Source organism: Mustela nivalis (genome assembly GCF_964662115.1).
Source record: "Mustela nivalis genome assembly, chromosome: 2".
In the NCBI taxonomy this organism is placed as follows: domain Eukaryota; kingdom Metazoa; phylum Chordata; class Mammalia; order Carnivora; family Mustelidae; genus Mustela; species Mustela nivalis.
Window position 1 is genome coordinate 125,313,423 of NC_139021.1, and position 28,000 is coordinate 125,341,422.

A 28,000-nucleotide genomic window follows, 5' to 3' on the forward strand; every position below is an offset into this window, starting at 1 on the left:
TTCCCCCTGTATCAGGGATTTTCAGTTTTAAGTAACAGACACTGATTCTGGATAACAAGTAAAACATTTTATTGTGAGGGTATGAGATAGTCTACAGAACTGAAAGGAAAACTAAAAAGAATCAAGCATGAAAAAGCTGAGAACCAGAGTAAGTCTGGGATCCAGGCAGAAACTATGAACTTTATTTTTAGGGCTCTGCAATGGCCACTTTCCTTCATTGCAATAACTGGGCTGAAGAGTCAGTTTTCTGGGTGAGAGAATTCCATGGGCCTAGTTTGGCTCAGCTGCCCTGGGTTTGGATCTCAGGGTCCGTTGACTGACAGCTCCAACAAGACTGCTCTCAGTAGAGGAGGGAAAGTTGCCAAGGGGTTATCAAGAAAAGGAAAATGGCACCTGGCTGGACAAAAAAACAAACAGATGTCGTATACAGTGCCTTTGATCAGGTTGCCTCCTCTACCTGGAATGCCCTTCCCCACTGCAAACTCTAGTCCAGCTCAGACATCACCTCCATCAAGAAGTCTTCCCTGACTCAAACACATACCCTCACCAGTTGCTGAGTTGGACATTCCACAGTTTTCTGGGCTCCCTTCCCTTATTGCTCTTAAAACACTGGAGTGCTGGTGCCTTTGTGACTCAGTCGGTTAAGCATCTGCTTTTGGCTCTGGTCATGATCCCAGGGTCCTGGGATTGGGCCTTGCATTGGGCTCACCTATACACGGCATCCCTGCCCTAGATGAGTCCTTTCTCCAAAGAAGACAGCATGATGCAGACTCAAACCACGTACTACAAATCCAGGAGGCAATATAGGGAATAAACAGGTCCTATTACACACTATCTTCTTGGAGAGCTAACTGGAAAAGCCATAAGGGAGGCCAGCCTCGGCATCAAGAAAGGGAACCTGTTCTTTTAATTTTAAAATGCCAAGCATAGGGGCGCCTGGGTGGCTCAGTCATTGGGTGTCTGCCTTCCACTCGGTTCCTGATGCTGGAGTCCTGGGATCCCCCCGGCATCGGGCTTCCTGCTCTGCTCCGGGGAAAGCCTGCTTCTCCCTCTCCCACTCCCCCTGCTTGTGTTCCCTCTCTCGCTGTGCCTCTCCCTATCAAATGAATGGATTAAAAAAATCTTAAAAAAAAAAAATAAAATGCCAAGCATAGGGTAAAGTATAAACATCTGTGTATATACTATCAACAACCTAGATTTAATAATAACATTTTATCCTATTTTCTTCAAATCTTATTGAAGCACCCCCGTGTTCCGCCCTGACCAAACCACTACCAACTTCTTCTCCTTCCTCCATCACCAGACTGTCCTCTAGTTGGTATCTGTCCTGCCCATGCTCATTTTTTATACTTTCTGTGTATTTTTACACAAACAAGATGTGTTTTGAAAAAAAATAGACAATTTAGATATACCTATACAATAAATGCATATAAGTGTCATGTATTATACATAAATATATAATAAATACAGTGTAATGTAACATATAATACATATGTAATGTGAACAATGTAAAGTTGGGTGTGTTTTTATACTTTTATCTAAATGGTGTCCTATAATTCAGACCCCTCCATAGTTTGCTATTTATATGCCCTGTTATCTTTCAGAGATTGATCCGTATTGGTAGATGTAATTCTAGCTCATTCATTGTAACTGCTGTTTAAGACGCCATATGACTAATTCACAACTTACTTGTCTATCCTGTTCTGGATGGGTATTAATTCACTCCACCTTTTTGTCTTTCCAGTGATGCGATGATCATTCTTGTGCCTGTTAGTTTGTGCAAGACATTTTCTAGGATATATACTTACAAGTAGAATTTATGGGTCTTAGGAAATGCACTTCACCAGTTTTGAGAGATGTTGCCAATGTGGGCTCTAGAATGGTCTTCCCGACCTGCACTCTATCCAGCAATCTGTGACATGTGTTTCCCCATAGACTCACCAAAACTGATTGGTATCATTTTGGTGGTAGGATCATTTTGGCCAGCTTCATGGGTATAAAATAGTATCACACTATGGTTTTAATTTGAATTTCCCTTGTTATTAGTGCGATTGAGTTTCTTTTTCTGAGTGTTCAGTTCATATTATCTGTCCATTATTCTTAGATTATCTTTTCTTGTTAAGTCACAGGAATGTTTAAAAATAATCTTTTATTAAGAATTCTTTGTTGATTATAAGCACTCTAATATCTTTTTTCAGTCTCAAGCTTGTACCTTAACTTTATTTATTGTGTCTTTGTTGGTACAGAAGTGTAATATTTTAATTTAATCATATTTTAAAACCTCCTCCTGGGGCGCCTGTGTGGCTCAGTGGGTTAAAGCCTCTGTCTTCAGCTCAGGTCATGATCTCAGGGTCCTGGGATCAAGCCCCGCATCAGGCTCTCTGCTTGGCGGGGAGCCTGCTTCCCCCCTCTCTCTCTGCCTGCCTCTCTGTCTACTCGTGATCCCTGTCTGCCCAATAAATAAATAAATAAATCCTTTTTAAATAAATAAATAAAACCTCCTCCTTTTGGTGTATGCCTTTTGAGGCATAAATCCCTATGTTTAAAAGTTCCCTATGTTTCCTCCTCAAAGTTTTAAACTTTCCCTTTCCTATGTACATCTTAATCCCATCTGGAATTTACTTGTGTCTAAAGTGTGAGGTAGGGATTTCCTGTTTCCATCAATCATCCCAGCACTTGACTAATTCTTCCTCTCTCTGTAGATTTGTATTTCTGTCTCTGTTGTGAACCAAGTTCCCATGTGTTCATGAGTCTGTTGTGGAGACCATTCCATCAGCCTATCCATCTCTCCCTGTAAAAATACCAAATTCTTTCACTACTCTCAGAAAAGGCAGTTTCACTGATACCTGAAATGATGCCGTTCTTTGGGTGAGACATGAACACCTCAAGGAAGGACAGTGCTCTAAATCAAAGACAATATGATGGACATATCCTGCTTAGATTCCTTCCAGTCTGCCAGTCTACTGAGAGATATATTGACAGAGAAAATCAAAGAACCAGGACACTAAGAGCTTCCAGAAGGGGAAAAGAAAACAGGTTTGGATAGAGAGGCTCTTGGGCAGAAAATTTTTTAAAAAACATATTTCCAATTACTTGGATTTTTTTCTAGGTTTGCCTTGAATGTAAATACATTTGTTCAGAAATATGGTACTTCAAGATATCAATGTGCCCCCACGGAATTACAGGCCAACTCTTATCATAAAATCATAGCCAGCATCAGAGCTCACATTTACTGACACTTGGGCTAAATACGTGATAGGCACTATCTTATTTTATCCCATAACATGGGTAATTTCCTTGAAATACACATGAGAAAGTTGAAACACAGAGAAGGGAAGTGGCTTGTACAAGATCACACAGCCTGGTGAGTGACAAAACTCAGCTTGTGTTCTTTGCCATTAGATTACATTGCCCTATGCATTGTAGAATGTTCCACACTGGAGTGGGATTATCTATTTTTGAGGGGAGGGAGTGAATCTTATTTTACCATTACATCCTCAACCAGAGCACTGTGTTAGTCACACAATAGGCTCTCCATCAATATTCGTAGACAAGAATTAATAGATGCATGTTGTCTGTGGGGTCTGTGGTTTCTGAGTCATGAAAGGCCTCAGCGGTTTATTTAGTAGGCTGGGGAGAAGAATCTTCACCTTACTTCCTTTGAAAGCCACGCCAGACCTCTTTGTTACTTACCCTCAAACGATGGCCTGAGTTGCAAACACACAGCAATGTACTTCTTCCTACATCAATCCTGGAAATGTACAAATAGGGCTGGGGATGAGGGCACACAAAGATCAGTACAAGCCATCCTTCCACCTTGGACATTGGCTTCCAACTTCTAGAAACGTTCCCATTTCCCAGATGTGGGAAGCATCACTGGCTTGGTTTCTCTGCAGAGGTAACAACTTTGTCTCCTCACAAGGTTGTGTGCTAAATCTGAAAAGTAGCTTGCAACTCAACCCCACAGAGGCCACTGCTATGATGGGGATTCCCAGCCAGTACAGAGGTCTCTGCTACTCAGTGGAGTTCCCCAACATGAGATGTAAGTGGACCACAGAACTCATTGGTCTCTCGGCCCTTGGGGAACTTCACCACCATGACATCTCCTCCAATGAACTGGTTTTGGGGAAAGCATCTGCAAGGAGGGGGCGGCTGTCCTATGTTAGGAGCTGATTTCAGAAGGCCTGATTCTCTCCCCAGACTTTGTAGAATTAAATGGATTGATTGGTGAGGACTTCATAGCAGGTAGGCTTCTAGTTCCCACCTCCTTGGATCACCCTGTTCACCGTCTCTGAACCAAGATCAACCTCAAACCCTCCTTAGGCTACACACTGTGGCTTCTGTTCTAGGCATAAGCATATAGGAAGCTTTTCAGTTGAGAAAGTGTCTCAATGTTAACTTCCTTGTGCTAGGAATTCTTATCCACTGTCTTAATCATTCACTTGGATTCTGACATTGACTCACAATTCCCTGGAAGCTCTGTACATTCTGAGTGTCCCCCAGCCATGCCGCGTCCTGGTCAGGCCTTACTGCCAGTTAGCTGATCCGGCCTCAGGCACCACACCCCTTGCCATGGATTCACACACCATCTTGATCATTGACATGCAATCCCATGGCCTAGAGAAGACCCCTCACTTTCAAATTTGACAAATATGTCCTGAATACCTCCTATGTTCTAGGCACCTTCTTCTAGACATGACAATAATGAACCAGTTCCTTCCCTCAGAGACATCCATTCTAGGGAGGAGGAAAGAAAATCTATACACAAATAATGAGTGAACATGAAATTCAGTAGTAACGAGCAGCAGTGTCAATAAATAAATAAATAAATAAATAAATAAATAAATAAATAAATAAAATAAGGCTAGGAATAGGAGTACCATGGGAAAGAGGTGTCACTCTGATAAAGGAGCCAAGGAAGAAGGTAACATGTGAACGAGATGTGAATGAATGAGAGAGAAAGCCACATGACGATCTGGGGGGTGGGTGTTGGGGGGCGGGCGACACACTCAGCAAAGCAGCTGAGGTGGAAATGAGTGTGGTGAGGTGGGAGAACAGAAGGTAGGCCAGGGTGGCTGGAAGATGGGCAGAGAGGAATAGAATGGGGGAGATGAGGCCACAAGAGAAGACCCTAGATCCCACGGCTATTTGAGGCCATGGTGAGGTCTTCTGATTGTACTCCGAGTGTGCCGGAAAGGCACTGGAGAGTGGAAAGCAGAAGAATGACAGGATCTGAGGTATGTTTTTAAAGAACTGAGGAGGACAAGACTGCAGGGCACAAAGGGTGGAGCCAGACAGGACTCTCTGGAACAGAGTGTGTGAGAGACAGCAGAGGGGACGCTGGCCGGCAACGGTGGAGTTGATGACAAGTGGTCAGACCAGCACAACTTCTGTCAGCTCTTCCTGAGAGGCCGGATGGAGAATGCGTGGAAACAAGAGGAGCTGAGGATGTCTCCCAGGGCTTCCTGCTTTCTGAACATAGTTCAGAGGTACGAAATGGGAAAACAAGCACATGGAGATGGGTTCCTCACCAGCCATCCCTTTGGGAGACCACTCTTCTTGGCCCATTCGACCTCAGCCTGAATCCCCAAACCACTGATGGGCATCTAACCTGAATTACAGACTTAATGATAGGAAGAGATGAAAAGTTTCAGGCATGTGCTCTCTGTAAACTGATCCAGTGACAGCTTATTCCCAAGAAGGTAGTACTAGGGATTCTCGAAGCCAGTCTCAGGCCCCCCCAAAACCTGGAAATGACAGTTTGGCTGTGGAATAAAGAGAAAAAGGCCCTTGGTGGGACTGGCAAACATATCTCCTTCCCTGCCCTCCAAGTCCAAGCCCACTGCTAATCAACAATGTCATTCTTATTCATGTGACTAGATGCCACCTCACACTCGGTACCAACTACAACAGGTCACACAGCCACTACCAGTTAATGACAGATGACTGCCATTCTGGCTTCTGATGGGTCATAGCGGTTTAGTTCTTCAAGGTCGGACAGTCCTGAGGTAGCCTTTGACGGTCTCTAGCCGAGACAGCTTTCAGCCACATTATGGATACGCCAGAAAAGGAAACAGATTGATAAAGCTTTGCCCTGGACCCTTTACATAGACTGTCTTGTCATGTTGTTGCAGAGTTTGTCTTTGGTGACAGTGTTAATTATGCCCCAGTACACTCAGGCATCCCAGCACCTGCTGTGGTCACTAACTACACCACTGCATTCTCCCTGACAGGTCCAGGTTCCTGAGTGATTCTGGAAGCTTCACACCACAGCTGACCTCTTTCCCAACTGGGACTTCCATTTCCCCATTCTCTCTGCGCACAATACCAGGAGGTAATAGTTTAAACCACATATGTCTATTTCTGCCAAGTTGTCAACCCGCTGATATGTAATATCTTTTCCCACAAAATGATGCCTTCCCTCGATAATACCCTTAGGGTAACATGCACAGAATGGGAATTTCTGGAATTGTGACAGAACTTCTGGGAAGAAAGGTATTTTGGGGCAGGGAGATTTTAGGCCTCTCGCAGGCATGACACCAGACAGACAAGAGTCCAGATGGGTCGCATCCACCATTGCACGCCATAGAAAGCTAACCCTTTTTGGCTTGTGACCTACAAAGGGCCATTTTGAACAATATTTGGGGCAGAAGAAAATCAGCGTGCCATCCTGACTCTGCCAAAGCTCTTCTACCACTGTACACATAACACCTCAACTTCTAGCTATTGTTTGGAATTGATTTTATCCACACCAAACTACATGAAGAAGAGGCTCAAAAGGGAAATTTCTTAACCGTGTATAGGACTCTGACCACATCCTGCCCAGAAAGGAGGGGCTGGGCTGTGGATCACTGTCCAAGACATCTAAATGCACAGTCCTAGTGGTTTTTTCTTTTTTTCTGGTTGTTTATTTTATTTGGGGCTCCACACTTGGACTTTTGAGAAAATTCTTAAATTATTTTAACTAACCCCACCTACACAAATAGAATGACTCACCCCAGAGGGGTCTAGGTTGATGTCTGGTGAGGCAGGGAGTTTAAACAACTGCTCTAGAAAACAATGTCTTAAATTACCCCTGTAGCAACTGCTGCTCGGAAGCAAGGTCCAGAGAGAGGGCATCCTGATATTCTTTCATAGATATAGCAAAGTCCCAGTCGAAAATAATGGCACACTCAAATTGTGAAGTAGGAGGAGAGTTAATGAGAAAGAGACTCTTCAGAGACGTGGCCATGGTATAGGGAAAGAAGAATGAGTGTAGCATCTGGGGCTAGCCCCAGAAGCCCTTCCCTTACTCTCCCTGAGCCTAAAGAGGCAGAGAAGGAGTGGTTTCCAAGGAAACAGAGGATTGTGAGGAGAGGGTCCCCAACAGAAAATAAGAGCTATATGACTCACAGTATTAAGACCCTGGCAATCTACCTTGTCCCTACAGGAAGGGAGTCAGGGGAATAAATACCCAGTTTCACCCTTACCTGATTGCCAGATCTCCTGCTTGTACCTCCCACTGGCCATTTGCCAAAAGGAAGACCAGGGCAAGGATGCCCAGTGATCAGTCCACAGGTCAGCCCCCAGTGCACACAGCTGGGTGGAGAAGGGTAGACACTAGATCTGGGGTGGGAATGAGGGGGGTATAACCAGAAGATATGTAGCAGATATGGTACATTTGTGTATTGGCAAATAAGTCAAGTCCAAGAAAAATAAGACAACTCTTTGAGATTTCTCTGGCTCTAAAATTCTCTAACTCTACATATATTGATTTTTTATTATGTCATTTGCTACCTTTCTTTCCAAATTACCCAAGTACTCCCTTAAAAGAATGTATTTAAATCGAGGGTGGAAAATGGGCTTTATCTCACATGTCAATTCCAGTCAATGTCCATTGTCTTGTTGAGGATTGGGAGGCCTAACTGGGCTTGGCAAGAATAAGTGCCCACCATGGGCACTTATTGATAAGTATGCCCACCATGGGCTCTGGAAGGGCAAGGGGTAAAGAAATCCTCATATTAATATCCAATGGACTACAGCAAAAGGAGAAAATGAGATAAATATCCAGATAATTTGATTTTAAATTTATCCAGAATATTCCCTTTAAGTTTGTGTATCTTTATATGTTTGTGTTTAACTTCAATCTATCTAGTACAGAAAAAATTTTATATGAGTACTGCAGACACAAGTATCATGTCAGGTTCTAGGAACATGAACAGTTGATACTTCTGATTTTATCCTACTGGTGGTTTTATGTTGACATGGACACATGTTCACACGTTTCACATGTGAAATGGCATAGACGATCTTACAAAATGACTTGTTATCTTTATGTTTACTCTCTAGATCTGTAAAGTCCAATATGGTAGCCATAAGTCATATATGGACATTTTAATTTAATTAGAATTAAATAAAATTAAAACTTCATCTTTTCAGTCACACTAGCCCCATTTCAAATATTCAATAGGTGCATAATATAGAACAAATATAGAACAGTTCCATCATTGCAGAAAGTTCTATTAGAAGGTGTGCTCTAGAATCCAAGGCGTATTGTTGGACACAATGAAAATGATGTGTCTTTAAGGGTCCCTTGGGCATTTTTACAAGCTTTTTATTTTAATTCCAGTATAGTGAACATAGAGTGTTATATTAATGTTTCAGGTGTACAATATAGTGATTCAACATTTACATACGATACCCAGAGCTCATCCCAACAAGTGCCCTTCTAAATCCCCATCCCCTATTTCGCCCGCCCCCCCCCCCCCGCTCCCCTCTGGTAACTATCAGTTTGTTCTTTATAGTTAAGAGTCTGAAGTTTGATTCCTCTCTCTCTCTTATCTCCCTTTGCCCATTTTTTTTTTGTTCTTAAGTTCCACATATGAGTAAAATCATATGGTATATGTCTTTCTCTGACTCACTTATTTTGCTTAGCATCATACTAACTCCATCCACATTGCTGCAAATGACAAGAGTTCATTCTTTTTAATGGCTGATTAATATTCCGTTGTGTATATGTACCACTTCTTCTGACACTAGGGCTGCTTCCACAATTTGGCTACTGTAAATAATACTGCAATAAACACAGGAGTACCTTATCACTTTGAATTAGCATTTTTGTAGTTTTGGGGTAAATACCCAGTATATCACTTAAGTGTTTTAGTAATCCTATTATGTATGAGGCAATAAACTAAGTGCTTTATAAGCATTATCTCATTTAATCCATGCACGAGTGCGTGTTCGTGTGTGTGTGTGTGTGTGTGTGTGGTGAGAACACTTAAGTTCTGTTAGAATATTTCAAGTGTACAGTATGGTATTATTTATTATAGTCACCATTCTGTATATTAGATCCTCAGAACCTATTCATCTTATAACTGTAAGTGGTACCCTTTGGCCTACACTTTCCTGTTTGTCCTTCCCCCAGATCCCAGCAACCACCATTTTTCTCTCTGTTTAAATGAGGTCAGCTTTCTTAAAAAAAAAAAAAAAAAAAAGATTTCACTTATAAATGATACCATACAATATTTATCTTACTGTTTTATATTCCTTAACATAATGTCCTCCAGATTCATCCACATTGTTGCAAATGGCTGAATAATATTCCATTGTATAAACATCATGTTCTTCCATTGCCAGACATGAGGGTTGTTCCATATCTTGGCTATTGTGAATAAGGCTGCAATGGAGATGGGAGTACAGATATCTCTCTCTGAGATCCTGTTTTCCTATCCTTCATACAGGTACCCAGGGGTAGCATTGCTGGATTATTTGGTGATTGTGCTTTTAATTTTTGGAGAACCTCCATCCTGTTTTCCAGAGTGGCTGCACCAATTTACATTCCCACCAAAAGTGCAAAAAGGTACTCTCCACATTCTCACCAAAATTTGTTAGCTCTTATCTTTTTAGTAACATTCATCCTGACAAGTACAAAGTGGTATCGCTTCATGTTTTTGATCTGCATTTCCCTGATGATTAGTGATGTTAAACACCTTTTCATGTCCCTATTGGCTATCTGTACATCTTCTTTGGAAAAATATCTATTCAGGTCCTTTGCCCAGTGTCTCCCCTAATTTTTACAACCACTGGATGAGGGAGGAATTATCACTCCTGTGTATAGATAAGGGCATGAGAAGCAACTCATCTGATAACCACAAGATAGTAACTAAAAGAGCTCAGATTCAGAACCAACTTATCTAAGTTGAAATGTAATTTATTTGCCAAACCAGCATATTTCCTTACATAATAGATTGTTACCTGTTGTTCAAAATGCATGATAGAGTGGAGTATGACATATCCTTGAATTAAACATTCTTCTATTAATAGGAATTAATAAGCAAATAAATGTCACACTACTTTTATCTGCATCAGTCAGGGTCCCTTTGAGAAACAAATGGCACACTCGAACAGCAATTGAGGACAGTTTAATAAAGTGATGACTGTTTATCAAGGTGTGGCAGTGTTCAGGAAAATCAACAAGAAAAAGGGAATACCCAATGGCAAGTTGGAGTCAGAAGCCATTACTACCCAAAGCCTGCAGTAGGGGTGGACCAAGGGAGAGAAGCACTTACTGGAACCGGAAAGGGCTGCGGTACAGAGAAGGTGCTTAAAGAAAGCCATGGTCTTTTGTAGAGGGACACAGTGAACTTCGAGTGACTCAGTGGCAGAGAGCCACCTCACAGACCAGCTACCCTCCAAAGTGAGGGCAAGGTAGTCCATTAAGACCATCTGGATAGTACAGCTGACTGGGGTGCACAGCAAGACGGAAAAGTGGAAAAGAGGGACACATAGAAGATACCATGTGTACTGTACTGTCTTTCCGTGTGGTTTGGAAAAAGACTAAGGACACAAGGGATGAGGTTGATGTTTGTAGGAATTAGGTGGACTAACAACAGACTCCTTTACATCTCAGGGAGTCACTTACGGCCAGGCCAGTCAGAGACTCGAGGTAGATGAAGAGCCCAGCCTCAGACCCAAGCAGGCCATGGTTCTGTTCCTGTCACTAGTTCAAGAGTAGTAAGTGAATGTTAGACTTCACTATGGGATTTCTGTCACGCCAGAAGCTAACCTGAAACAGGCGCATTCCAAGAACATTCGCTTGGTTGAAGAGGCTGCTGGGCTAATGGCCCAAGCATTGGCAGTGAGGGTCACAGAACCGAGAATAAGGATCATGTGTGGTCTTCACTCCAGGGCCACATCTGTGGAGCTGCCCAGTGGAGCATTCGGGAAGAATCTCTGAAGACTGTTCATCAAGTGCCTCCTGCCGTCCCAGATACCCCCGCACCAGTCAGCCAGCTTCCCTCCTTCCCTCTCCATTCCTGGGCACACCATTCCCTTTTATGGAGTTTGGACTTGGCGCCTGCTGCTCCTTCTCCCCAGCTCCCCCTCCCCAGTCCAGCCTGTCAACTCCTACCCCGACTTCAAAACTCACCCTGGGGATCCCATCCTCCGGGAAGCCGTTCCAGTTGCTATTCTGAAGGCTGAGGGGCTCCCTGCCTGAGATCCTCGCAGCGCTTGGCTCATCCTGCCGTTCGTTAGCGGGTATCAGAATATAGTGAAATGAATCAATTTACATGTTTGCCTCCTCAGCCTCGGTGGGAGCTAGGTGCTTAGCCTGAAAGAGGATGGTTTTCATTAAACGGAGTCCCTCAGGATCTTTGAAAGCCACTGTGCTAGGCACGGTGGGTCTGGGTGTGGCAGTGATATGGACGAGGGAGGAAAGAGGTAGATGAAGAAAGACTGAAGTCCCAGATCCCTGCCCTCAAAGGAAGACTCATCAGATCAAATACAGGATGCCCAGTTAAATTGGAATTTCAGATAAGCAGTCAACAATTCTTAATGTAACTTTTGAAATAAATCTCACACAAATAGATTCAAGTTCTGCATGGGACATACATGAACTAAAAAAATATTTATTTGAAATTCAAATTTCACTGGGCAGCTTGAATGTTAATTTGTTAAATCTGGAAACCCTATTCAAAGGCCTCGTACTCTAGTTGCTGAAATAAGATGCGACGGCCCGGGTCCTTAGCACCGCCAGGCTTTGCAGAGCTTGCGACGAACACAAGGGAGGCGCAATTCGGGGGCCAGGGGAGGCCCCCCGGGGCAGCCCTCTCTGCTCCTCAGCGGAGGGGTCTCGCCAGCAATGGCGGCTTCTCTCTCTCTGGCTGCCCCAGCTTGTAGAAGCGTGGTGAGCTTCAAGCTCCCCCTGCCTTGAAGGCAAAGTTCCCAGACTTAAGTCTGACTGGCTGTGTCGCTTTCAGGAAATCACTGAACTCCTCTAAGTGTCATTTTCCTTTCCCGTAACTGAAAAACTCAGACTCAATTTAAAAGGGGGGGGGTGTCCCTGTGATATCCTTAGGGATTCACACAGGACCTACTCTGAGAAAAATTAGAATCTTCCTGTAGCTTCCTCTGCTGCCCCACCCTTTGCTGCCTCCCGCCGCTGACAGACACAGGCCCCAGGCATGAGCCAAGAAACGAATGCTTATTTCATGTCTCATCCCTCAGAATCTTCTGTATCAGGGGTCAGCAAGCTTTTGCTATAAAAGGCACTATGGTGAATATTTTAGGCTTTGCAGGCCATCTAATTTACAAATTATAAACTATTTTAGGCTTTTCAAGTTTCTGTTGCAACCACTCAACTCTTCCATCGTAGCATGAAAGCAGCCAAAGACAGCACCAATGTGTAAGCAAACAAGTGTGGCCTACCCCAGCACGACTGGATTTGGAGGCATAAAAGGCCGAATTCATGTAATGCTCATGTATCGTGAAATAGTATTCTCCTCGTGCTTTTTTAAAAAGCGAATAAAATACAAATAAAATGCTGACCTTGCGGGCCATTAAAAACAGAAACAAAAAGAGACAGCAGGCCAGATTTGGCCCTTGGCTGTGGTCTGCCCAGGCCTGTTTGGTAAGGACCGAATCGTTCACCTCTGATAAAGTCTTCAAGCTGGAGGGGTGGTCCGCCGCCTACAATTCATCCTCTACAGCAGAGGTGGGAAAAGGGCCTGTCTGAGCCCTTACCCAGCCCTGGCCTCTGCCAGTTAGCTCGCATTGTCAGTCCAAGGAAATTATATCACCACTTCCTGTCTCATCCTTCTTCTGTTTAAAAAAGGACCCAGGGTGAAGGGGTGTTATATTTAGCAAGCTGCTAAATAAAGTGATTGGGAAATAGAAATGAGGTCAATAAGGACAGACACTTTGCCGGGACGGTCCAAGTATTGGGTAATCTCGAAAATCATATGGCAAGAGAAATAGAGAAATTAAATTGTTTTCCTTGTAAATTTTCCACCATGATTTTTTTACTTCATGGAAAGCAGAGTAATGTGTGAGGTCATTTTTCCTTCATACACAATTCACTTTCATGGAGTTTATTTTTAAAAAGGGGAGGGGGGGAGTTTCTTTCAGAAACAGAGAAGCCCCAGTGCCTGACTGAGCCCAGAGAGAGCATTTTCTCACGAAGGCCATTTCTTGCCCCCCCCGCCACCCCAGCTTCCTACACTGCTTCCCATCCCCAACTGGCATATCCCAGTTTTCTCCCGTGACAGATAATCCTCATCTCTCTTCCTTTTCCTGCAAAACTGTGGTTCTTACAAATACCAGGTGTAATGCAAAACCAGGAACCCAACACAAACTACCGTGCTTAGAAATCATGCCATTTTGATGATATGACTTCAGAAAGACAGGGGGGAAATTAAAGAAAATTCTTAAAACATATGAGAGTGCAAAGTGTCAGGTAAACAATGATATAAAATCCCAAGTATAGAGAGGAAGGTACTTGTCTCAATCACCTGGGAATTTTTACTGGTGAGACATGGCAATCAACTATAAATGACAAATCCTGGGGATTTTAGAAAAAAGGCCTTGCAGGTGACATGAGGGGAAAAGATCAGGTTTTGATAAAAGTAGAAAGCATCCACCAGAATGGAATGATAATTAGAGATAATAATAGTCAAGTACGAGGATGCCAGCATATTGGTTTCTACCCAGCAAGTTACAGTAGGGTCAAACCTCATTTTTAATCAGTTTGAACATGCCATTTTTATTTCTTGGCTGATGAATTGTTCCCAGACAATCCTGGTGTATCTACAGAGCATTTAGTTCAACCAAGGTCAAAGACAGAGGTACATTCTCCTTACAGCCTCATTCCCTCTCAGTTGCTTAAGCAAATGGCTTACGAGAAGCTACATGGAGCACAAAAGCGACACCAGAATTCAGGGCCTGGTCCTGCCCACATTGAGCCAAGTGAATGTGAGCCCATGAACTTCTCTGAGCCTCCATTCCTTCATCCACAGAATGGGGCTGATACTTTGTTTCACTTCCCACACATCTCTGTTGGGAAGCTCAAGCAATATGATACGTAGAAAACCAGAAGTGCTTCTTATGATTATTATTGTTACCGAAGAAGGAAGAGTTGTTTGAATCAGCTGCTGTGTTACTGAACGGCAGCTTCGGAACTGGTAAGGGTTAATCAGCACGTGTCTTGGTCACCAGTTAGGCCTGGTGAGTCAGAGCCCCAGAGCACGAGGCCCAGATCATGGGCTCCGTGAGACCTGCTCATCTGATTCGGGCAGCAGAACCTTTCAAGTCAGAAAATCTGGGATCGAATTCCATCTTTCCTCCCTCCTCGCTAGGCAAGTCCCTCAGTCCTCCCAACCCTCAGTTCCCTATCCCTCGGACTGGGACATTAATAATTAATTGCAGGGTGTTTGGGAGGCTCAGACACCACACGGCCATGCTCTGGTACCTAGCAGGTTCTTCTAGGAACAAGCAGGAACAAGTGCTGTAAAGGGAAGAGGTGATATTTTTAACCCTTAGCAGCTATTTTGCAAATGCACATGGAGATTGCTTATGCAGACAATCTTCTCAGACCTACCCCTACTTCTTGAAAAAAAATCTCAAAAGTCAGGGCTCACTAGTGTTGGAATATCCGTCTAAAAAAGAGAACACATAAAGGGCACCTGGGCGGCTCTGTCAGGTAAGCATCTGCCTTTGGCTCAGGTCATGATCCTGGGGTCCTGGGATGGAGCCTCGCATCGGGCTCCCAGCTCAGTGGGGAGTCTGCTTCTTCCTCTCCCATTCTCCCTGCTTGTGTTCCCTCTCTTGCCGTGTCTCTCTCTGTCAAATAAATAAATAAAATCTTTTTTAAAAATGAGAACACATTATAAACCAACTTCTTTCAATTACATTTGTTACTATCATATGGTCCCTGAGATATACAGAAAACTTGGATAATTTGACCTAAATTGGCCATAAGGCTGCTCTATGCTCAACGCTGTAGCTCCTCACCATCCCTCAGACCAGCCCCTTTGTCTACACAATGAATCCTTTCCCCACCTCTATCTCTCTTGCCCCTATATTAGATACAACACCCCCGCCAGCTGAACGTCTCAACTGTTTCCCAAAGGCATCCTCTGCCTGGAAAGCCTGACATTGTCCTAAGTCAGGCATCCTGGGAACAGATAGTGTGAGATGCTGCAACGTGTGTGCAGGCTCACTGGGGAGCTCTCACTCCCGTGAGGGAGTGAGGGGTGTGGGATTGGGCGAAGGGAGAAGTTGAACCATGATGCACCCAGAACCAAGGCCCCAGCAGATGCCACCTGAAGCCTTAGGGCTAAGGTGGCCCTTCAGGATATCAGAAATTGACCAGTCATGAGAGGTAGGCTTCCCCCAGGGAGGAGAGATAGAACCTTGGGTGAGACGCAGAGCTCAGAGAGGGATTCAGCTGAAATCCATCAGCAGCCAACCCTCCCTGCAGCTGGGCAGTGTCTGTCTCCTCCCGAAGGGGCATCTGGGCAGTGCCCCACCACACCCACTATTCCAGTTCCCAAACCACTGCCCAGACCTCAAGGCCCACATTCACCATGGCCTCCCCATGTATTGTCCCCCTCTTCATACTTGAGATATGGCCCCCAAACCAAGTGCCTCTTGCATCACCACTGGGTTCAGAACTGACAAAGTTCAAACATCTATTTGGTCTACTTCTCACAATTCCAGTGAATGTAGAAAACAAGAGAGTTCTACCCCTTACACGCATGCACGGATGAATGTTCTTCTTCCAGTTAAAATTTCCAAGACCTCAGCATATTTAAGCATACTTAATTCTTCTCAGTCTGGTTCCTCATTTTGTTTATAGGAAAGAATATTTCATTGGTAGTGATACAATTCTATTCTTACACAACAGCCATTGGGGTTTTCGTTTCCTTTATTTGATGAATAATTTTTCTTTATAAAGTATTCTCTTGAAAATATAACAAGAAGTGCTATACACTGAAAAGAAAAAGTCAGGTTAGACAAGCAGGGTCAAATTAATAAGAAATCTGCTAAATTATACAAAATTACATAAAAGTATCAGCCATAAAGTAAATATGGTCATAAAAACAAACCAGCTCCTTTAAGAACTGAAAGCATGAGGGGCGCCTGGCTGGCTCAGTCTGTAGAGTGTGTGACTCTCGACCTCAAGGTTGTGAGTTTGAGCCCTATGTTGGCGCAAATTTTAAAAAATGTGAAGAAATGAAGATAGTGTCATATTAGTGGCATGATTTCACATATTGAAATAATTTATTGGATCAAAAATATGAAAATGGTTGCTTTGCAATAAATAAGTTATATGAATACAAAAATCGAGTAAATGAAAAAAATGAAGCCAAATTCTTCAATCAAATGAAAGAGATATATGTATGAAAGATATACACATAAAATTATGTGCTTATATATTATTTTACATGCATTTAAATACAAATATATATAGGGGAACACATGTATGCGTTAGGGGAATACACACATTATGCCTCTCTAACAAATTATTATATAGCTATTGTTTTTTGAAAAATTATACCCCTTCACTCTGACAGACCATGGCAAACTGAAGGGCTAACGTATGTCGAGCTCTGAGTCAAGGGTAAAGCCATCTACCTATGAACCCAACATGCTTCCAAATGTACAATACAACACCCTCCACAGTATCACCCTTAGACCCAGGCAAGTGGCCCAAGCTCCACACCTCAGAGCACCTGTGCTTTGGAGGTCTTGCACACATTCTTCTAAGTCTTCGTCGAATGCCTGGGACCTATGAGGGCTAGCTATGCCATCCGGGTCCAGCAAACCATTGCCTACAGGGGCCCTGGCCCCCATTTATCCTCTTCAGAACACTCTTCAACCCTCTCTTCCAAGATGGCATCAAACCAGGTGCTGCAAAAAATCCCTGACCTCACACCTCTTTGTTGTCAGAGCCTGTGGTCCAGATCTGTTCCAAGGGGTTAGCCTGGCAACAGGTCACCCCCACCAGCCAGCACGCTGTGTCTTCACATACAACTGGCCTGCCAGAGTGGGTGTGGGCCTACTGACTCTGGGTGACTTATGCTGGACATAGGATTATTCAGGGCAATGGGCTAACGGTCCACTTTGGGGCATTTGTAGGCCTGTCAGTGTTCCCACGGCGGTGCTGTCTCCGTCTACAAAACCCTGGGTGGTGGGGTGGTGGCAGAGGCGGTCCTCCCACAGCTGGAGAGCTCCCCCTGACCCCCCATCATTGCCAGCCTGAGAGTGGTCACCGCCTCTGACATGCTCCTTGTCTCATGTTGGTCCGTCCTCAGCGGTGCCCTCACTCATCTCCAAGGTTTTGGGAGATTCTTACTTTACCGCATACCCTTGCAACAGAGGTCCGCATGTCTCCAGTCAATGTGGTAACATTGCATTTTCCCAGACTGGCTTTTTTGTGGGAATGAAACCACTCTTTTCTGCTGGGCCCAAGAACTGTCTCCCACTGTCCACATTGAAGGAAAGCACTAGGAATGCTCCAATTACAGCCTAAAACTTTCGAGAAAAGACATGGCTGAAAATGTGTCATTCTACACTTACACTAGATAATTGCCAACAGTCGACTGAACATGACCTACACATAAATTATTGTTCCCATTTTGCTGTATCCTCTGGGTAAAAGTTGCACTTGTGGTCATCAGCAAAGAATCATGGGAATGATCCTTAAGAGTCACAGGAGGCCCATATCCGTGGGCAGCACAAGGAGGCTGAAGTGCCATGACATGACTGGCACCAAACAGATGGTTCTAAGATGAACGGACAAGGTCAGGAGATCTACCCATGGTGCTTCAACAGAAACAGGCTCCAAAGAATAATAATGTATCTCTTACCATTTTCCCCTGGTGGGAGAGAGGAAGTTAGCCAGGAAGGAGGCATTTGACAAAAAGAAGACCAAGGTGGTCCCTGAACCAAAACAAAAAGAGGTGGCACCCAGTCCCCAGGAGAACCTTCTTCACAAGCACTGACCAGACAGCAAACAAAAATGCAAGAATCACTTCTTTACCCATGATTCCAAATCATCATTGATAAATGACATGGTTCCATTAATTTGATGTTTTTTTAGTCAAAGTCGTTATATAAACAGGGTCCTGCAGAAAGTATTTTTCTAGGACTCCGTACAACCTAGAAGTGGCCCTGATCTTATGTGTGTGTGTTTTTTTTTAAGATTTTATTTATTTATTTATTTGACAGACAGAGATCACAAGTATAGCAGCAGACAGAGAGAGAGGGAGAAGCAGGCTCCCTGCTAAGCAGAGATCCCGATATGGGGCTCCATCCCAGGACCCTGGCATCATGACCTGAGCCAAAGGCAAAGGCTTAAGCCACTGAGCCACCCAGGTGCCCCTTATGTGAGTTTTTTAAAAATCACCCTGAAACCTGGAGATACCGGAACAATATCTTTCACAGGCCAGTGTTTAGTGTAGCAAATTTTCCGAAGGCTTTCCAGATTGTGGTGAATATTATTATTAGAGTCACTTGGTGATACCTTGTAGCAATCCAATGGAATGTCTTCCAATGGAATTTTGAAAAACCTAGTGACTTTAAAATCAAAATAAACGTTGAGACCATTTCCCTTGGCTCTTGTCAGTACTATTCCCCCATTATTCCCCCATGCTCTCTTCATTCTTACCTGTTTTTGTTACCCACTATTTTAACTAAAATTTCCATAACTGTTTAAATTTCAAATATACATAATTTGTATTTGAAGACAACATAGTATAGCACTGGTCCAAGATGCTCACTACATCTGACCCACATGCTTCTTCACCCTCTTTTCTTCCTCCTGTTTGAAGCAGTTTAAAACTCAAATAGACGAATGGAAATGTTTCCCGGTTTTCATAACTTCCTAAGAAGAGACTCCATCACTCTGCCTACTCACCCATCCCAATGCCTAACAATGCCCACACTGCTTTCACATGAGAAACTCATCCTTGATGTGACGAACACATCTCTCAACTGGGGCCCTAACCAGAGACATCTAATGACCCCATCCTAATCTAACCAGGCAAACAAAACTTTTTTTAAGAGGCTAGTAAATTCTCTAACAAGACCATGCCTTAAATCCCGCTGAATATATCTGCAGACTCAAAATATGTTTCTTTTAAAATTTCATTCTTACACATGCCAATAAGTCCCTTCCCTCGGAAGAATATTTAAGCCCCTTTGATTAACTCGGTGGTAAGCTATGAACATCAGGCCATCTATGGTGAACTTAGTCATTGGTTTATTCTAGTCTCCTGGGAAGGGGATCATCATCCCTTCAGGGTCCTCCCACCCCTTTCTTTTATCTATCTCTATGGGGTGACCCAAGTTGGGGAAAGGGGCTTTTGGAACTTTCTGGTCGTAGGCCAAGGTCATCAGTAGGTGTGATATTCAAAATAGTTAACAAGCAATAAGGTACAGGCACCAACCAATCAGAGCAGACACCTACTGACACAGCTGATGGGGTCTTGCCGGTGAGATCCAGGTGATGTCAAGTCCCATCCATCAGCATCGATCCACACAAATTTCCAAGGGGACTTGTTCTAGGATCCTTGTGACCTGCCACTATGGCACCCATGGTTGAAAACCGGCATCTGCCTGCTCTGTCCTCAGGTTGATGAGTCATTGAAGGTCACCCAGATGATTCCTGAGACTGGGTGACTTGATAGCCAGACATGGGAAAGGAAAATTAGACTGCAATGATTCCCTCTTGGAGCAGTTACAAATTTTGTATGTTAAAAGAAATGGTAAATGCAAATGGTCACTCTTTTATGCTCATCTCAGGGGAACAGGAAGTTTTTCTCTCTGGTCTCTCCAGGGGCTGCAGGCTTTTTGGGGTGTTACTTAAGACTTTTTCTGCCAAGACCTTCCTATCACCTTTTATACTTGGCTGCTGCAGAATCATGCTGGAATGGGAGATTTACCTACAAGAATTGCTTTCTTTCTCTTGAGCTTCATCAGGAAGCAAGGCACAAGGCCTAAACTCTACCCTATCCTATCCTGTCCCATCCTGTCCTATCTTATTCTATCCTCAGGTTCCTCAAAGGCTCTGTAGGAGGGAAGCAGAGCACTAAAAACTTGTTCCAGCTGCTCACCAGCCTCTAGCCTCTATTTCTCCCTGTGGGTACCTGCTACTCAAACCTGATCTCACGTGGGCAGAAAAATACTCACGAACCATTCCTTCCCACTCTTTGGTTTGGCATAAACTGTGCACTGAAACTTCCAAAATCTTAAGCTTTTGGAGTTGAGACTTTTAGAGCAAAAGTCTCAGCTTTCCAGAGTATTGTCTTTCCAAGGACTTTAAAAAATAATTTCAGGGGCACCTGGGTGGCTCAGTCATTAAGTGTCTGTCTTTGCCTCAGGTCATGATCCCAGGGTCCTGGGATCAAGCCCCATATTGGGCTCCCTGCTCAGCAGGAAGCCTGCTTCTCTCTCTCCCACTCCCCCTGCTTCTGTTCCCTCTTTTGCTGTCTCTCTCTGTCAAATAAATACACAAAATATTTTAGAAAAATAAATAAAAATAAAAAATAAATTCAGAAACTCAAATGACTTCTTGGGATAAGCTATTTTAGCCTTCTCCTAAAGTAATAAATCCCACTGAAGTAATGGGTTTGCAAAGAAGGGAGGAAATTGTGAAAAAGTAAAACACACACACATTCACCCCTCATTATCTCTAAACTGTATCCTTTCCATACATTTTGGGAGAGGCTCTTTCAATATCCAAGACAGAGACCCAGAGGCCCATAAAATAATTTGCACGGATAAAAATCAATCAGTCCTTTATCGCTTGTTGTAATTAAGATGTGCATATCAATAGTTAATCAGTAAGATATGACAAAGATATTTAAAATATAAAATATCTTCATTAAGAAAATTCTACTCCACTTAATATACTACTTATTCAATAACCTCAGCTCAAGAAAAAGTTAAGATAGTACTCTTTTTTCCCCCTCTACTTTTTTTATTCCCCAAAGAAAATATTTCAAGAGACCATACTTCTCACATATGTGTCATTGTATTCTAAAAGCTTTCCCTCTTACAGAAGGAATGAGGTGACTTTAAGGACAGTTAAGATTTTTCACACTAAATTTTAAGGGCTGATGACTGACATAAGTCAACCATTAAGGTTGCTGACAATTCACTTCCTTGTTCTTAACACTGGTTTAAAAAGAATACCTTCCCTCTTGTTTCTCCCCCACCCCTGCTCAAATCCAGGAATTAAGAAATGTATATTTTATATGTAAAATAAATATTCTGTCCCTGAGGGAAAATTGAAAACTATGCTCCGTTTCCCAGTTAACACAGGCATTAGCATGTGTCTTCCCTACAGTCAGGTAGACACAATACATCATCTTGGAAGTAAAAGTGGAAACTCCAAAGAGGAGAAGAAGGAGGGAAAGAGAGAGAACTTATTTTTGTCAAGTCTCTCACAGAGTACAATAAAGTCTTCCATTGATCTTGTTTGACCCTGAAAATAACATATGCAGCAGATGAGGCCAAGATTATTATCTTTCCTATTTTACAGTTAATGAAACTGAGGCTCTGGAAGATTATGTCTCAGGCAAGGCCACACAGCTAGCAAGTGATGAGCTAGGACAAATACAAATCCAGGTATTCTAATTTCAAATCCATACCCTTTCACCAAAGCACAACAGCATCCCCAATTAAATGCACATAGATTTGGGAGCTGTGATCATTTCCCTGTGAGACCATTCCCATCTACAAAAAGTTGTGATTTTTTTTTTTTTTACGTAACCGTGGAAGCCTATGATGAGAGTGCTACTACTCACCCGTATGTATGTTTCTCCTCTCATTTTAGGAGACATAATAGAAATTTTTCAAATTGTCTTTGACTTTTAGTGTTCTCTTATATTTGACAGAGAAAAAATCTTAATGAGTAACTGCTTCAGAAAAGGTCCAAGACTGGTGAGTTTCATACACACACACACACACACACACACACACACACACACACATTTTGCTTTGTATCAAGTCATTCTTAAATAGGGTGGATTCAGGCTTTGAAAAAACAAAATTTATATAATGGAGGGTGGTCTTTTTGAAGAACACAAATTACAAATAAAATTACTACAGAGTATTTATTGATAATTAAATTATGACAAATTTAAAACATTAAAAGCTGAGAAATACCATAGTGTCACAAAATCCACAAAAGAGAACATAATATTTTTCATTCATTAAGTGGCCAACACACCTCAATAATATTTCTTCTTACCTTTTTGGCTACATACTCTTTCCACACCCCTTTAGGACCATGATTTTATATTTTTTAAGAGATGGAACAGAAAGATAAATATCTTATTTCTAACATAGTTGGTCAAAATTTGTTCTTATTATTATTGGTAATATCATATGCATATTTAGGATTATTGTCAACTTTGGGAAGACTTCTATGAAGCCTCTGCCATATAGGAACTGTAAGGTTTAAGAAGAATTATCCACAGACTAGTTTTCAACTCTGTATATCTCAAACCTTATTTCTCTTCCACAGTCCACATGCTTCCAGTACAGGAGACCATCTGACACATTAATACTAAGACAGAAACTTTGCCCGAATCTGTGTTAAGATGTGAGGTAAGCTGGCACACTGGACAACAGAAACATTCCTGGAAGACACATGTATACCAGGATAACTAGGTAGGACATGGAAGGGATGGAAAACATATAAATATCTCCCACTACACCCATACTAAGTGTATCCTTGGTTGTACTTTCTCTAAGTCAGATTTTGAAAATATATAAAAGGTATGGCTTGGCCTATACCAGCTGATATGAGAAGTGTCACATGAGAAGAAGTGAGAAGGAGAGGAAAGAGTGAGCTTAACTGACTGTAACTAAAACATCTAGAAACTCTCCCGAGTGGTGAATATTTTAATAAAACTCAGGCTGATGTCCAAAGCCGACATGATCCACGGCTTTTGGGATTAAATGCCCCACGCCCAGATAGCAAATGTCATTCAGGAAATCCTAAATTGGCTTCTCTTACTGAACTGGGTCCAGTCATGTCCCAGATTATCTATCTGTCCTTGCAACAGAGACAGTCTCCCAGTTACACTGCATTCTGTGACCACTCACAGGAGGCAAGACCATGTACTGACGTGCCTAAGATAAAGAGAGATACTATCTATTGGCACAGGAAGGTTTTGAAGCAGCCACATTAGCTAAAATAGGACCTTCTGAATTTTGTAATTACTCAAGTGGATTAAAATGGAAAGTGGGTTGAGATTATTCAAATGGGTTAGAAGTTAGGTGGAATTAACCTGCAAAGCTCTTTTGGGGGAGATGTGTAATTTGGAGAATTATAGGATAGTAGTGGTTAAGCTCCATGAGGACAGGGACCTTGTCTGCTGTGTTCACTGTCACATCCTCTACCTACAACACTGCTCAGCACCCTCTGTGTTCAACTAGACTTGGGTGGTTGGACGGACGGACAGAGGGATGGATAGAAGGAAGGAAGGAAGGAGAGGGAGAGGGGAGGAAAAGCGGATACGGAGAGGGAAGAGGGGAGTAGTGGAAGGAAAGAAGAGAAAGGAAGGGGTGGGAAGGGGAAGGAAAAAATATGGGACGAGAAGAAGAAGCGGGAACGGAGGGAGGGGGAAGGCCTTTGCCTTAGGTAAATTGCAATTCAGTATGTTTCAGTTTCCTCACCTAAAAATGAGAATAAATAAATAAATAAATAAATAAATAAATAAATAAATAAAGCTGGTGGCTCAGTTGGTTAAGAGTCTGCCTTCAGCTCAGGTCATGATCCTGGAGTCCCAGGATCGAGCCCTGCATTGGGCTTCCTGCTCAGCGGGGAGTCTGCTTCTTCCCCTTCCTCTGCCCCCAATCTAGCTCAAGTTCTCTCTCTCTCTCTCTCTCTCTCACTCAAATAAATAAAATCTTCCAAAAAAATATAATAAAATGAAATGAGAATTAAAGTAGTCCCTCCCTCGTAAAGCTGTGAGGATTAAATGAGCTAATACACATAAATCACTTACTAGAGGGCCTGGTAACTCGGTCTGCCTTCGTTATTACGGTGAATATTTGATCTTCATTTAGTTCCTTCAGCACTTAGTCAAGGTATCCAACAAAAGAGGATATTGTTACTGACTAGCACAGAGAAAACGAAGCTAAATTAGAAGAATAATTAATGGGAAATCTGTCAGAGGGCCTGAAATCCTTACTCTAAAAATTCTCAATTTCATGGGAGAGTTCTAGAGGATCTGGGATCAGATCAGTGGGTCAAAGCAGGAACAAGAAGAAAAGCTGCTGTGCAGTATGGCAGGGCCTCATCTCAAGCCCCGGTTGGGTAAATGCAATCAATAACATCCTGTCAGTAACTTTTTGTGGTCTCATGTAAATATAGGGTACCTGAATAGAGATAAAAACTGTCATTTCCTCTCTCAAGTTGTAGCATGATGATTTATCTATTCCTTTGAAAGAACCAAACCAGATAATTGCCTAAACTTTCCTAGTTATATATGTCCATTGTGAAATATGTGAGGGAAAAATGGCGCAAGATGGCACAATATTTTTAGGACATTTGCAGAGAGGAACACTAGAAAGAATAAGGAACAATAAACTCAATCCAATGGGCAAGTCACTGTAACTACTCCTAAGACAGCCAATGAGGGAAAAAGTGTCGTGGGCTGTTTAATCAACCCTGAACTGTGGGGTTGACTAGGTGTTTTCCAATTCGCTAATACAAAACAGTAATAAATGGCCAGCTGCATTTTTTTTTTAAGTAGGCTCCACCCTGAGATCAAGAGTCGGCTGGTCTACCGACTGAGCCACCCAGGTGCCCCAACCAGCTGCATTTTTAACAGATGTATCCACATACTTAAAAAGAGTTATTGTAGACTTATTTTCAAACTTTGAACTTGACTTGGGATGCTCATGAAGAATTTTATTATTCAAAATAATTCAAAATATTCAAAATTATTATTATCAAACCCATGATCTTCAAAGAAACTTGGGCTTACAAAAGCAGTATGAAAAATCACTGAGGTGGGAAGTGAGTACTGTTTTAACAGATAGGCAAGCCTGTGTGAATAATGAATCCTTTACATAGAGACAAGGTTGAGGTCTAGGCACAAAAGACCAATTCACAACTGGTCTCCCACCGTTTCCAAACTGCTTTCACCCTAATGGGTGGGGAGTATCACATTCAACACTGTCTACATTGAAAGCTAAATAAGATGTGTGACAGAGGGGCGCCTGGGTGGCTCAGTGGGTTAAAGCCTCTGCCTTCAGCTCAGGTCATGATCCCAGGGTCCTGGGATCGAGCCCAGCATCGGGCTCTCTGCTCAGCAGGGAGCCTGCTTCCCCTTCTCTCTCTGCCTGCCTCTCTGCCTACTTGTGATCTCTCTCTGTCAAATAAATAAATAAATAAATCTTTATTTTTTATTTTTTTTAAAGATTTTATTTATTTATTTGACAGAGAGAGATCACAAGTAGGCAGAGAGGCAGGCAGAGAGAGAGAGAGGAAGAAGCAGGCTCCCTGCTGAGCAGAGAGCCCGATGCTGGGCTCGATCCCAGGACCCTGGGATCATGACCTGAGCCGAAGGCAGAAGCTTTAACCCACTGAGCCACCCAGGCGCCCAATAAATAAATCTTTAAAAAAAAAAAAAAAAAAAAGATGTGTGACAGAGAACTTGGTGTTTCAGACAACCAACCCCATGGAGAAACAGCATAACATTCTGGGCAGGCAACTTAACAAGCCGCAGTGGCTTCCCAACTTGGTCTCAGCCCAAAGGCTCCTCTTATCTCACTCAGCAAGGCAAAAACAAAGGTTGACACCATCTAGCCCAGACCTGCAGACCTAAGTCCTCCAGACTCAACACACAGACAATCTTACTGTGATCAAGTATAAGGGTGAGGGGCTCCTGGGTGGCTCAGTCAGTTAACCAGTTAACCATTTGCCTTCACTCAGGTCAGGATCTCAGGGATCAAGCCCCACATCACTGAGGAGTCTGCTTCTCTTTCTCTCTCTCTCACTCTCTCTCAAGTAAATAAATAAAATCTTTAAAAAAATGTGTAAGTGTGGGATTCATTCTGTTTTTCCTATGCCTCTAATTTTTGAAAAATCAGCTCATTTGTGTAAACACCACTAGTGATTATTTTCAAAGGTATATTTCTGAAGCTACTGGATATTATTTTAGAATAATCTTTACTTGTTTATTATATGGGTCAATATTCATTAAAGATTAAAGTAAAATTATATACACTCAAACCCCAATAACTAATGAGAAAGAAACATGGAGAAAAGAAATTGATCCTGAAAGTCAGACAAATGAGTCGAAGCTTTCAACTTAATAGAAACAGAACCTGGAATAAATTATTTGACCTGGAGAGACTCTCATTGATAAATGGAATTAAGAAACCTCACCTTATAAGGAAGCTGTGAGAAACAGTACATGTGCCAAAGAGATAATAGAGGGTCAGGAAATACTCCACTATTGTTACAGTCAACATGAAGATTTGGTGGTAATACAACAAAGACAGGGCATTCACAGATGTAAGTTTCACTCCTGAAGGCCCAAAACTGAGCATTATGATACTAGATAAATCAACTGGGGCCCACTGCCTTATCCCTAAATGAAATAGTTGCAATCCTTGTATGTAATTTTAATGGTGAAAAATACAAATACAGGTGTGCCTGGGTGGCTCAGGTCATGATCCCAGGGTCCTGGGATGGAGCCCTGCATTGGGCTCTCTGCTCAGTGGGGAGCACTCTCCTCTCTCTCTGGCTGCCTCTCTGCTTCCTCCTCTCTCTCTGCCTGCCTCTCTGCCTACTTGTGAAATAAATAAAGTCTTTTAAAAATATACAAATACAAAAATCTCTAAAAAACTAAAAACCTTTAATTTAAATTAAAATATAAAGTATGATTCGTGTAACTGCTGGGACATCTGCAGTAGCCACATATCCAATGTGTCTGTTTTTGCTGCTCATTTGGTCCTATTTCCAGCTGGGAGCCCCTGAGTTCTGTGCTTCTCTCAGCTAGTGTGGCACAGTGGCAGCACCACACCACATTCGCTCCCTACCCGGTTGAAATCATACATTTTTCCAAGCTGAAAAATGTAGCAGTTCTAGATGGGACATGGTGGGTGCTTTTGAGTAAAAAATCTGAAGCAATTTCTTTTCTTGGAAATCCTAAGAGGGCTGGCTTTGAGCTTGCCTGCTGCCATTTTGACAGTCTCTGACCCTTTCCGGATATGTCTTGTCTTCCTAACTAAGAAGTACTTTTCCTGAGTCCAGGATATATATTTTAACTACTTATTACTTAAGTTTAGCAAAATGACTCTCCTGCAAAATAATAAATGGAGGACCTTGAGTTTCTTCATCTTATACACAGTATATAACAGTATTTCATGATGATGATAATAATAGTAATTATAATAACTAACATTGGACATTTATAATACTTGAGACATTATACTAAGTGCTTTACAAATATAACTGCATTTCATCCTCCCCATAACTTGATGAAGTAATTTTCATTGTGTCTCATTTACAGAGATGGAAGCCAAGGCACAGAAGAATAAAGTAGCTTGCCTGACTCTGTGGGTATTAGAACCAACATTCTGACTCAAGACCACACCCCCTTAACATTTATAACACTCCTGGCTTTTGCTCCCAAACCAAAGTTTCAAAATTTACTTTGAAATATCAAAGGCCTGTATACAAGCCTATTGCTAATTGTGAGAATTTGGTTTG

At 42.5% G+C, this 28,000-nt stretch overlaps 2 long non-coding RNA genes across 3 annotated transcripts; one reads left to right on the top strand and one right to left on the bottom strand.

The window, feature by feature from the left end:
- Window positions 1–53: 53 nt before the first annotated feature.
- Window positions 54–7,529, bottom strand: LOC309859450. Its single transcript, XR_014308707.1, has 3 exons — window positions 7,470–7,529; window positions 3,694–3,771; window positions 54–393 (listed from the first exon to the last, which is right to left on the bottom strand). It is a non-coding gene; the product is annotated as an uncharacterized lncRNA (long non-coding RNA).
- Window positions 4,841–27,981, top strand: LOC309859456. 2 transcript variants are annotated; one of them, XR_014308715.1, is made up of 4 exons: window positions 4,841–4,924; window positions 5,398–5,489; window positions 6,234–6,334; window positions 27,801–27,981. It is a non-coding gene; the product is annotated as an uncharacterized lncRNA (long non-coding RNA). The 2 variants fall into 2 exon arrangements; XR_014308716.1 differs by lacking the exon at window positions 27,801–27,981 and adding an exon at window positions 22,793–23,204.
- Window positions 27,982–28,000: the final 19 nt, after the last annotated feature.